The sequence below is a fragment of the Taudactylus pleione genome, unplaced genomic scaffold (assembly GCF_031769625.1).
Source record: "Taudactylus pleione unplaced genomic scaffold, aTauple2 ptg000136l, whole genome shotgun sequence".
In the NCBI taxonomy this organism is placed as follows: Eukaryota; Metazoa; Chordata; class Amphibia; order Anura; family Myobatrachidae; genus Taudactylus; species Taudactylus pleione.
The window spans coordinates 1-13,385 of NW_028284538.1; the positions used below are offsets into that span (position 1 = coordinate 1).

At 43.6% G+C, this 13,385-nt stretch overlaps 1 protein-coding gene across 1 annotated transcript in view; it reads left to right on the plus strand.

The window, feature by feature from the left end:
• Positions 1 to 3,790: 3,790 nt before the first annotated feature.
• The window catches only part of SLC43A3 (solute carrier family 43 member 3), a 65,802-nt gene continuing 56,207 nt past the window's right edge, over positions 3,791 to 13,385 (plus strand). Inside the window, exon 1 of the mRNA XM_088473465.1 lies at positions 3,791 to 3,868. The gene's annotated coding sequence lies outside the window, so the exon portion shown is untranslated. The remainder of the gene's footprint in view (positions 3,869 to 13,385) is intronic.

The following is a 13,385-nucleotide window of genomic DNA, read 5'->3' on the forward strand; positions in this document are numbered from 1 at the left end:
CTATATATGAAATTGATGGTCATTATCCCTTGTTTGGTATAATTGGTTAATCATACACCTGACTATAATCCGACAAAATCCCTGAATTTGTGCAAGTGTACATAGAGAATTGATGCTGTCTTGAAGGCAGAGGTGGTCACACCAAATATTGCTTTCGCATTCACATTCACATATTTTTTCTCTCTCCTCTCTCCCTCTCTCTCTCTCTCTCTCTCTCCTCTCTCTCTCTCTCTCTCTCCTCTCTCGCTCTCTCTCTCTCTCCTCTCTCTCTCTCTCTCTCCTCTCTCTCTCTCTCTCTCTCTCTCTCTCTCTCTCTCTCTCTCTCTCTCTCTCTCTCTCTCTTCTCCTCTCTCTCTCTCTCTTCTCTCTCTCTCTCTCTCTTCTCCCCCACAAATTTAAATTTCAGTTTTGACACATATTTTAAGGGGACATTCCCAGGGGTGCAGGCAATTTTTTAAGCCTGCACCCCAATTCTGCACTTTTTTTGCCATGTAAAACATGGTGAAAAGTTATCCCTGTTTTTTTAACAAAGAATTTTCGCACCAGAAAAAAGTCTTTGTAATTGAATACCGGGATAATTGAAACAAGCGATAATGATGCCGATTCTGACTTTTCGCTGCTTAACTGAATACGGCCCATAGTATCCAATCGACAGCAATCGATGCTGACACAGAACTCTCCTGCAACTGCTTTTATGTTTATTCAAAACATTTTCCTCAGGGTGCATAACAAAACACTTACCCATATAAATAGGGAAAGCCCCAGCCGCCCATGTCCCCGGTTCATGCAATAGCGCGACATCAGTGTCTTCATCGGTCCATCGAAACGCAGCAACCAGGACAGCACAACCACTACAAAAGTGTGTGATAGAACAATGACAGATCACAGTATAGTGTATCCATGAATACACGAAAGCCAGGGCAAAGCACTAAGAAAGACTGATGGGTGCAAGCGCCAACCTGAAAGGAAATGTAAAGAGACAGAGGCACCAAACAAAACATGACGTCACGTTTGGCGTGAGAATCAAACTCCTCCCTATATAAGGGAGTCCCTGGCACTAGGCAGGTGCCAGAGTATAGTTTCCAAAACCTTACTCCAACGTTCCAGTGATTATGTTTACTCGTTGCTGACTACGCCTACTTGTATTCCAGAGGAACACCAGCACCTGTACAAGGGAAGGGCTACGACCTGCGTGTTGGACACACTTAGTCCAAACCTCTTTGCGGAAGTCCCTGGTGAATACCGCCGGCACATTAGACTCAGCACTTCAGTACTGGGTCTCGCCAATCCTGAAGTACGGGCTAGCATCCATTATCAGTCCGTTAGTTGTGACAATGACCCACCCCAGTCATCAGTGTGTATGGCTCTATAACCCACCCCAGTCACCAGTGTTTATGTCTTCATGCCCCCCCCATCCAGGCACCAGTGTGTATGTCTCCATGCCCTCCCATCCATCACCAGTGTGTATGTCTTCATGTCCACCCCAGACACCAGTGTGTATGTCTCCATGCCCCATCCTGTCCCTCCTTCATCTGTGTGTATGTATCCATACCAACCCAGACCCCTTATATTATATCTGTCCTCCCACCTAATATTTATCTCTCATCACCCACTTTTTTCCCTGTGTCCCCACCACCCATTTTTTCCCTGTACCCTTGCAACTCAAATTTCCCCTGTGCCCATAAACCACTTTCCTCTTGCCCTGCCCATCATCCCGCCACTCCCTTTCTTCTTCCACTTCTCCCTTCTTCATCTCTTAACATTTTCCTCCTCTTTATGGGTTTAGGGTTCTAAAGAGAACCAGAAATATTATATCAGACCCGAGCCATCCTTTTTATGAGTTTTTGACAAACTTTCGTCTCAAAAGAGGTTCAGAACACTGTTGGCACGCACGGGACGTTTGCATGATAGTTTTCTTCCATCTGCGGTGCACATGTTGAACAATGTGAATGTATGTCCTTAGTGAACGTTCTATGTATGTTGTACTATTACAATGGATTGCTGCTTCACTGGTTTTTCTTTTTTGGTGTGTCTTGTACAATGTAATTTCGTCTGTCAAAGTAATTTGCTGATGACAATAAATTCATATTCTGCTGAAGGTGATGGAATCCTACAGGCTGACGATCAGAAGCGACTTGGAGAAACCTGAGCATGGCAGGTAAGCACAATCTTCTGATTTGATTATTTTTTCCCCCTAACACTGCTATCGCTGGCAAAAACCCTGACTGCAGTAAAATTTGCCAGTTTTTGCCGGTAAATGTTTCCTCATATGAATTGCACAAGTGTTATGGTGATACTTGTAATGCCATAATACCCATTCTATGTGGCTTTTTCAATGTATTAATGTGGACCTGGTTTGCTCAATGTATTTTATGTGGATTTGGCTTTTTCAATGTATTTTATGTGGATTTGGCTTTTTTCAATATTAATATGAATCCTGTTTTTCTTATATATGTTACATTGTGGCTTGCACTATTTATTATATATTCAGTATGGATTCTGGTTTTCTGTGTGTGGGTGTGTGTATTTAAGTAGTTTTCTTCCCTATATTTCTGTATTTATATAGTTATATATAATTATATAATAGATTGACATGTTATAACACCCACATTTTGATAATAAAAAATAAATAAAATTGGTCACTCACTAACTGATGCCTCACCCCCACTGTAGTGCCCCCCCCCAGGCATTCCTCAACCTATTTTTCTACAAATATAGCACTATGCACAAAAGGCATTGATTCACTGCATCTGAGGTGCATGTGGTATGTGACCACATTGTGTAAATAGAAATAACAGAAGCTCTGCACTCACCATAATAAAGCATGGAGACTCTGGGAGACTTGCCTACTCTTGTGGAGGGCCAGGAGCGGCACCTGATTTTCGACAGGCTCCCGGCAGTCCCAGGAGAGTAGGCAAGTATGATTTAGTTACTGTTCCACCTTGTATTACAATTTACTCACTGTACCAGCTTGCCTTAAAATTTACTTACTGTACCAACTTGCCTTACAATTTACTTACTGTACCAACTTGCTTTACAATTTACTCACTGTACCAGCTTGCCTTACTATTTACGTACTGTACCAACTTGCCTTACAATTTACTTACTGTACTACCAACTTGCCTTACAATGTACTTACTGTATCAACTTGCTTTACCATTTACTCACTGTACCAGCTTGCCTTACTATTTACTTACTGTACCAACTTGCCTTACAATTTACTTACTGTACCAACTTGCTTTACAATTTACTCACTGTACCAGCTTGCCTTACAATTTACTTACTGTACCAGCTTGCCTTATAATGTACTTACTGTACCAACTTGCCTTACAATTTACTTATGGTACCAGCTTGCCTTACAATTTACTTACTGTACCAGCTTGCTTTACAATTTACTCACTGTACTACCAACTTGCCTTACAATGTAGCAGCGTTGAGACCCGATGCGGGACCACGGGACAGGTAAGTTTAAAAAAAATGGGTGCAGCGTGTGCGGTGCGGGGCCCCCCTGGACCCGGGGGCCCATGTGCCCCGCACACACTGCACCCATCATAGATATACGCCACTGACTGTACCACCAACTTGCCTTACAATTTACTTACTGTACCAGCTTGCCTTACTGTTAAGGTATTGCAGGTTTTGCAATATGACTGGAAAATATGTTTGGTATGTTGTCCAGTGCCTAGGGTGTATTAGTTCTAGTAATATGTTACCAGGGTTTTTCAAAATCTTCAAGAACTGATGACAGATATTCTACTCTATGTAGGTAATTCTTCAGATAGTAATGAGTGACGGTTAAAGGCAGGAGGACATGCGGTGGGCTTGGGAGAAAGCTCGGTGTACGATACAATAATACATATATCTAAAGGTAAGGGATTTATGGCTACTATTTATCATGCATGCAATATTAGTATTTATTATTTATATATGATGTTTATATCATGATGTTTGCAGACATAGCTTTACTACAGCTGCTTCTATACTCCAGGGTGAATCTTAACTCTCCAGCCATATCTATAGAGATGTGCACTGACCCCCGTGTTTTGGTTTTGGATCTGGATCTCCCCTGGTTTTAGATCTGGATTGGTTTTGCCAAAACCTCACCTCCGTGTTTTGTTTTTTCGGTTTTGGATCTGGATTTTTTCTTAAAAAAATCATAAAAACAGCTAAAATCACATAAAATGGGTAATATTTTGTTCCTACAGTATTATTAACCTCAATAACATTTATTTCCACTCGTTTCCAGTCAATTTTGACCACCTCACAGCTCACTATATGGTTTTGCACCAAGCTAGCTGACTAACTAAGCTTTAAACATGGCACATCAGGAAAACACTTTTATTATTGAAGAGAGGCCTGAGGGGAGTATGTATGCAGTTGAAGGCAGGGCAGGGACAGGAGGGGTTAATTGGTAGTAAATTTAGTTTAGTTTTTTTGATTCCGAAGAAAATTTGAGGGAGAAGGGGAGGTGAGGAGGCATCTATAGATTGTAAGCTTGCGAGCAGGGCCCTCTTACCCTTATGTATGTCTTGTATATATGTATGTCTTTTACAACCCAGTATAACGTTAATTCAAATTGTAAAGCGCGACGGAATTTGTTGCGCTATATAAGAAACTGTTAATGAATAAGTTTACAAAATAAATGTGATACATTTACATCAGTCCTTGCCACAGAAGAATCCTTGAGCATGGCTGCTGCTGCTGAGAGTTGATTTTCTCATCCCAGAAGGGGACCAGGAAGACTTCTAGTAGTGCTTTCCACATGAAAACGTATTTCCCAACCTGTACAGGGACATTAACAGTACATGTTTATAGGTCTCCTCACAGAATCACAAGTGTAATAATTAACTCCACCTGTGGATCTTTCTAAATGTGTTGGTGAGTAATGAATATACCTGTGCACCAGCTAGGTCATCTGGAAAATGTGAGCTCTCGAGGACCGAGGTTGACTACCCCTGATTTAAGGTCTTATGTTGTGTCTTTCTTGAGAATCCTGCACCTGCTTCTGCGGCCAGAAGTTGACCAGGAAGAGTGCTTTCCAAAAACAAATAAACAATTGACTTAAATAATCCTTTGCAAACATTCTGTAAAGGCAGTTCCCAAACTGTACAGGGACACAAAAAAACATAGTTAGTTAGTAATGCTGCATACACACTGTTAGGATCTGGGTTTGTTGGGGAACTGGAGTGTTATGTGGCACCCCACCAACACCCTGTGTTCCTACCCACGCTGATGTGCCCCTATGAAAATGTAAAGTATTAATGTGACTCCTGCCATTGTCTAATGAACATGAAAATGTAAAGTATTAATGTGACTCCTGCCATTGTCTAATATAGGGCATGATTTAACTGGTTTCATTAAGGTTCAGGGACTTTTTGCACTGCCCCCTCAGCGATGGTGGACGTTAGGGGACCTGTGAGTACTGTAGCAGGCTCAAGGATTTGAACTAGAGAAAAATGGCAGTTGGTGGCTGCGCTGTGGTGAGGTAACTGCCAGTGGGAGCAAAGCTGTACGTTGTGTGTGTTTCACCGGATTCCCAGTGGTATTCCCAGTGACCGGAGGGCTTCTCCTGTGACAGGCACTCGGTGGGCAGCTGAAGAGGGTATCCAATCAGTTGGGGAGAGCAGTGGCTACAGATAAAGAGGACATCTTGTCAGCCCTCAGTTATCAGCTGTAGCCAGCAGGGCCGGATTACGGTCTGTGGGGGCCCCTGGGCAACAAACATGTGGGGGCCCCTATTAAATGTGACAAACTGGGGGTATGCGCAATGGTGACCTTATGCAGAGCCCCCAGTAGTGTCAGTGCCCACAGTGGTAGTGCCACGTATGCAGTCCACCCAGTAGTAGTGCCCCTTATGCAGTGCCCCTATGCAATACCCCCATTAGTAGTGCCCACTGTAGTAATGCCCTCTGTATAATTGCCCCCAGTAGTAATACCCCTGTAGTTGTGCCCCAAATAGTAATTCCCCCAGTAGTAATTGGGCGTGTGCCCAATAGTAATGCCCTAGTAGTAATGCCCCCTGTATAAATCCCCCAGTAGTAATACCCATGTAGTTGTGCCTCCAATAGTAATGCCCCCAGTAGTCATTCCCCCTTTAGTAGAGCCCTCTGTAGAAATGCCCCCAGTAGTAATGCCCCTCTATTAGTGCCCCCAATACTAATGCTCCCTCTGTAGTAGAGCCCCCAATAGTAATGCCCCCTGATTAATGCCCCCAGTAGTAGTGCCCCTTATGCAGTGCCCCTATGCAATACCCCCATTAGTAGTGCCCACTGTAGTAGTGCCCTCTGTATAAATGCCCCCAGTAGTAATACCCCTGTAGTTGTGCCCCAAATAGTAATTCCCCCCAGTAGTAATTGGGCGTGTGCCCAATAGTAATGCCCTAGTAGTAATGCCCCCTGTATAAATCCCCCAGTAGTAATACCCATGTAGTTGTGCCTCTAATAGTAATGCCCCCAGTAGTCATTCCCCCTTTAGTAGAGCCCTCTGTAGAAATGCCCCCAGTAGTAATGCCCCTCTATTAGTGCCCCCAATACTAATGCTCCATCTGTAGTAGAGCCCCCAATAGTAATGCCCCCTGATTAATGCCCCCAGTAGTAATGCCTCCCCCTCCGAGTAATGCCTCCACCCGAGTAATGCCCCCAGTTGTAATTCCCCCCCAGTAATGCCCCAGTAGTAATGCTCCCCCAGTAGTAATGCCTCCCCCCCTCCCCGTGTAATGCCCCAGTAGTAATGCTCCCCCCGAGTAATGTCCCCTGTAGTAATGCCCCAAGTAGGCCACTTGCACTAAAAAAAATAAAAATAAAGCTCATACTTACCTTAAGCTAAGCCCCGTGTCCGCTGCAGTCCACTCGGCTGCTCCCCTGCACTATGGCAGAGACATCATGATGTCTCTGCCACAGTGCACTGCGTGAGCCGGAAGCTGGAGCTCACGTGAGCTCAAGCCTCCGACTCTGGCTGCTGCTGCGGGGAGGGAGCAGGGCGCCCGCTGGTTACAACGGGCGCCTGGTAAATGGAGCCTCCCTGCGGCGCCGGGGTTAGGTTGGCCGGAGGAGGCGGAACTGGTTCCGTCTCCTCGGTCCACTTTAACCCTGATGGGTGTGGGGGCCCTTAACGTGTGGGGGCCCAGGGACGATCGCCCCTATCGCCCCCCATTAATCCGACCCTGGGAGCCAGCGTTAGTGTATGGTATAGGCCGGTAGTCCTGCATTACTATCCACACACAGCCCAAGTCCATATTAGAAAGGGACAACGCCAGAGACAGTATAACCCTGTAGCTGAACAAAGCAGAGCCTCAACTATTTGCAGCTTCCCATAACAGTGTTGTTAATACCACCGAGTGAGGAGTTACTGCTATGATCTAACAGACAGTTCCTCTGAGAGTGTCAGAAAAGACTATAGTCAGTCAGCTGATCACACAGAGCTAATAGCTCCGCCTTATAGGAGGAGCCAGGACTGGGCAGTATAATGAAAGTACCCAGTCAGTACAGAGAGGATATAGTGTTCAGCCCTGACCAAGGAACAGCACCAGAATCTTATTAACATCTTTTGAGCCAATAAACTTTCCAGTAATAATAATCTCAGAGACTTTCTGGAGCACAGTACTGATGAAACTTTGTTGCTAATGCTGGGATGTTTACAAAGTAACAATTGAGATGACATCAGTGTGTTGCAACTATTTATATGCAAAACTAAGACACTTTAGTCCTTAATTCAGCAAAGTTTAGCAAACACAGTATGTGCTGTATAACATATATAAATTGCAGGCAACTCTGATAAAGAGTCTAGAAGGAGGAAATAGTTCTGGCAAGTGCACCACCGAGCTCCATCATACTGAACTGATTTATCACACTTTATGGGGCTCCAAGGTTAAAGGTTATATTTTAACTGCCTTGTTCTATGTAAAATATTGTTGACACTGTGATCTGTTATTGAGTAATGCTTTAAATTGGTAGAAAGTATAAGAAGTTTGTTTTGCTATAGAAGTGTTTTATTATAGGGATAATACAACCGCATAAGTGCAATATTACAAAGCAAAACAAGTCTACCCAGTCAAGTTTCCAGTTAAATAAATTGTATAAAACATTATTGTGGTGAAGGTTATTAGATATTGTAATATTTTCTGTGTGCAATTATCCTGCTTACTTGAGTATCACATTAATAGGAGCAGACACATGAACAGATTTAAACTGAAAAGTGTGTTTTTTACTTGGCGTAGCTAAATACAAGCGAGGAGCAGGTGCAACCACTGTTACATTTGAAGTAGTCAAAGTAGTTTGCATAACATCTTGATGTTTAGCTATTTCTTGTAAAAACTGGGCCATTTGGTGCTGCATAGTTTCCAGGTTTTCCAAACGGGTTGCTATGCTATGCTCTGAATTAAATCCGTTCTGGACTCCTGTCCCATGGCCGAGTCCATTGGGCCAGTACAAACTGTTAGGATCTGGGTTTGTTGGGGATCTGGGTTTGTTGGGGACCAGGGGACCTGTTCAGGTGTAATAGGAACAGACACCTGAATAGATTTAAACTGAAAAGTGGGGTTTTTAATGGGTGAACTTGAAGGCATGTACACAGATAATATAAAGTCCAGAATATAGATAGGGAAGTGATGACTAGAAACTTTAGTGAAGTATGAATGGGTAATGTCCAGGTAGTGGCAGAACTAATAAAAAGTCTTTGTAATCCAAATGGTCACTGGAAGGCTGCAGGCAGGATATCAGGTTATAAACTGATGCGGGTGAGATGAAATCCAGGGAGGTTATGGAGTAATTTGAATAGTAGTAGCTGTTGGGTTAACTGGAGAGTTGTACTGAGATGGGTTAATGTAGAAACTGGATTAGTTGCAATATGAGCCAACAGAGAGCTAGGTAAGCGGAGGCAGTGTAGGTACAGGGTTAACTGCACACTCAGGTAATTTTGGCAGGGAAAGGGTTGATAGAAGGTGCAGGGTGGTTCCAGCAGGAGGCTGGGAGCAGGCAGAGCGGTGCAGGCACCTAGGAAGCTGGAATCCAGCAAGAGCACAGGCGAGCAGGGAACACACAGATCTCAGGAGCACAGGAACTCTCTCACAGCATGCGCTGTAAAACATGTTGCACTGGCAACTATGGGAAGCTCTGAACTCCCAGTGCAGGATCGTGATAGGTTGAAGAGAGCATGTGACACACCAGGATTGGAGCAACTAAGTCACATGACTAGAAGCAAGATGGTGGCTCCCATACCAGAGTGCAATGGAAACACCACCAGACTTACCCCAGCCAGAATGACACAGTGCCTGCAGAACACTTTGCACAGCCAACGCCTGTCACCAGACACCAGCCCCTCCGCCGGAAGGACCACACCACAGTGCCGGAAAACCCCGGTCGTGACACACAAGAGATGATTTTCCTGAATGATATGAACAATAATGATATAGTTGAACGATATATCATTCATATCATTCATTTCTAGGCAGTGAACGATCAACCAACGACCAACGATGCGCGTTCCCACATGGACATTAAAGATATCTTTCATCGTCCATGCATGCCTAACTTGGCTGATATCATCAAATTTCCCTGTTCAGAGATGTGGCAGGATGACTCACTGAAAGACATCTTTGAAAGATATCTTTCAAGTCGTTGGTGGTACAGATCGTACTGTGTGTATGCACCTTTAGTTAGTGGCTTTCAAACTGCCGTTGTTCCCACTGTCCACTTAACCAGATCAGATATGTGAACAAGCGGAATAGAGCATTAAATGCAACATTTCAGATTTATGGTTTAAGTCTTACGTTGTGTCTTTCTTGGGAATTCTTGAGCGCCATGCCTGCTTGCTGGGAGTGGATTTTCATCCCAGAAGGGATGAAGACATTGTTTTTCTTCCCAACGGACACAGATCTGAAGAGAAAGAGATACATGTAAATAACTACTGGCAGGAAAAAGAGGCAATTTGGGGATATATTTAACTTTCTAAAAATGAAAAGTGTTCATGTTTCCACCTGCCATGGGCAACATGAACATCATTAACTGTCTTTGCTTTACCGGAGCTGCCCATCCACCTTCCAATGTGTACTCGCACAGAAAGAGTTTTCATCACAGCCGGGAACCTTGTCAGTGATTGGCCTGAGACTACTTCCCCAAAATGTGGAAAAGATGATGTCCATCAAAATGAACTACAAATTCTACTAGAAAGACCTTTACCATCAATTACGTGCAAAAATTACAAAGGCACCTGTAATGGTGGATTACAGCGGGGGAAAAATTAATATTGTGTGAAGAAGATGATGTATACATCACCCCAGATTATACCATGACCCAAGCCTATATCATCATCCCATCCTGTGTTGTATATAGATTACAGCTGCGCTTCCAGTTAGATTGGGCATTCATTGTCCACTTTAGTTGATGTAAGCTCCATTTTAGACCATATCATCACCACACCCCCTACACATCTTCTGACCTGGGCTACAGGAGGAGCAGCTGTACTCTGGAATACGGTTGCATGGAGTTGCCCCTCTGACTCACTGAAATTCAGGTAGAGGGGCCATGGGAGTAGGGACACTATAATCAGAGAATGCAGTTTTAGCTGCTTTATTAAATTTTTTGAACCATAGCCTCAATTTTACCTTTGAAAATGTTTATGCAAATCTCAGCAGAGGCGTTTGTGATGCCATGGCTAACGCACACACACACAGAAAAAAAAAACCACATTGATTAATTATTTTTTAGGGGGCACTTGGGAGGGAGAGCCTCTGAAAGAGGCAGCAGCCTCTTGATAAACGACACAGGCAGCACAGCACCTCTGCGCACCTACGTTGCTGATAAATGTGGCTAGTACACAAAAAAAAATGAAAATTTTTTATCACTGGGGGTGAACCCCTGGAAGAGGCAGCAGCCCCTTCACAGACAGCAGCACAGCACACCTGCGCACCTACGCTGATGACAAGTGTGGCTAACACGCACACAGAAAAATAAAAAAAAAAAATTTTCACACTAGGGGTGGGTGAAGAGCACTGCTGAAGAACAGAGCACCCCCTGGACAACACAACACTACAGCCAGCCAGCCAGCCTCTATGGACAGGACAACAGCCAGCCCCTCTATAGAAGACAACAGCCAGCCCTTATGAACACTGACAGGACAACAGCCAACCCCTATATGGACAACAGTAGCCAGCCAGCCCCTATGGTCAACATCAGCGTCAACAACAGCTCCCAGTTCCCTCCCTCTTCACTCTCCGCAGCTGGAATGAAAAATGGCGGCGATCGCAGGACCTTTATAGAATCCAAAACCCGCGAGAATCCGACAGTGGGATGATGAGGTTTTGCCTCGTTTTCAGATCCGAGTCAGGCGGGAAAACCCGAGCTGACTCGGATCTGCCTCGGAACACCGTAGTTCGGGGCAGGTTTGGTTCTCAGGGAACAGAACCCGCTCATCCCTAATCTATGCACTAGACTTTAAGGTGAAAGGAATAAAAAAGACAGTCACTTATCACTTATCATGTAGCAGCTGTGAACATGACCTTGCATCTACAAATGTTCTGACGCAGCTGCTGTGTATATATATATATTTTTTTGCAAGTTTTTTCTTTTATTTATGTTTTAATTCAAATGTATTTCTATTATTTTCTTATTAGCAAGAGAAAAGCAGGCAGTCAACAAAAAAAAAAAACAACAGCCCCCCCCCCCCCTCAAAAAAAAGAAAGATAATTATACAGTATATGCCTCTGCAAGAAAAATTAGATAATTCTGATAAACGGAAATATATAGCACTAGACCATATGTAATGAACATAAGGCATCTGGCTGTACCAACTTGCCTTACAATTTACTGACTTAATGTATTGCCAGTTATACCATATGACTGAAAAATGTGTAGGGAGGGGTGGGTGGTCCAGAGCTGGAACTCCCTACCCCCTCCTCTCCCCATTTGATCTTGCTATCTTCTGGGATCTTATTGGTTGAGTTCCAAAACATTTGAGCTGCATACTCCTAACCTCCTTTGGACCTTTTTTATTGGTGCGAATTATCTTCTCTTCTCATGAAAAGTATGTTTGGTATGTTGCCCAGTGCCTAGGGTGTATTAGTTCTTGTAATATGTAACTAGGGTTTTTTGAAAATCTTCAAGAACTGATGACAGGGAATCCAGTCTCTGTAGAGAAGTATACATCAATTCTATTTGGAGTGACGTTTAAAGGCAAGAGGACATGCACTGGACTTGGGCGAAAGCTGGATGTATGGTACAATAACACGGAGATCTAATGGTAAGGGATTTATGACTACTAGTATTTATCATGATTATTGATCAGCTATTCTACTTCACTATTTCATCAGAGTTTATAATATGCCAGGAACAGTAAAAAAACAAATGTGGTAATTATTAAAAATACCAAAGGGACAAGTGCAAAAGCACTGCAAATATACATACTGTATGCAGAGCCAAGCCTTAACATGGAAAACTACATAGAGAAAACTAAATAGAGAATATGCTGTTTCTCTTTTTGACTCCAAATATTTTGTCTGTATGCCTCTCCCCTCTTTCCCTTTATAAAGAATAGGGGAATAATTATATTTTGTCAGAGCCATAACAAGGGCTCTGAATGCTCTGTGCTGGCCCCACCCTCTTTGCGTGCGATGTCATGATGTCACGCATAGTGGGGTGGGGAAGCCGGCATCCGGAACTACAGCACTGCCCGGAGAGTCTTGAAGATGCTCTGGACAGCCGTAATTATGGCAGGGTGCCTGCCTGTAGCATCCAAAGGACTACCACAGCAATGCTGGCTGCAGGGTGCCATTCCAGGCTCCCTGCTAGCCAGAAGCAAGGGCCATGGGGCCGTCCACAGAGCCCTACGCTGCGGCCCTGTATTTTCTACAGTCTTATTGGGGTTTTTTGTGTTTTTTTTGCTCAACCTATAGTATTGGTAGTCGATGATACCTTGATGTATCCTTAAAGTTTAAAAATGGGTTATACCAATTAATAGTTCTATAGGGTAACAGGAAGTGAGCTGGAAACTTTTTCAGCAAGTTTTAATGTTTATTTATCTGGAACATTGTTATCTGGTACAGTATGTTAAAGCCTCCTCCCACTATTAGGTGCCAATAAGTCTAGTACTGTACTGTTTAGTTATTTGTTGCCGAAAAGCAGTAGGTGGGTTCTACGATGTCAGTGCAGAGCTGGAAGCAAATCAGGTATTATACATATTTCCAAAGAATGTGCACAGAAGAAAAAATGCTTTTATTCACCCACCTATAAGCACCCTGAGGTCCACCTGTGCGGGTAGCATATGTGCTACTAGTCATTATCATTATTATCTTGTATTTATAAGGCGCCACACCGACATAGCGATATACCGGGAAAATGCAAAGTAGCAGTGAAACTTAACCTATCATAGGTACACTTTTAATGTAAGTTGAC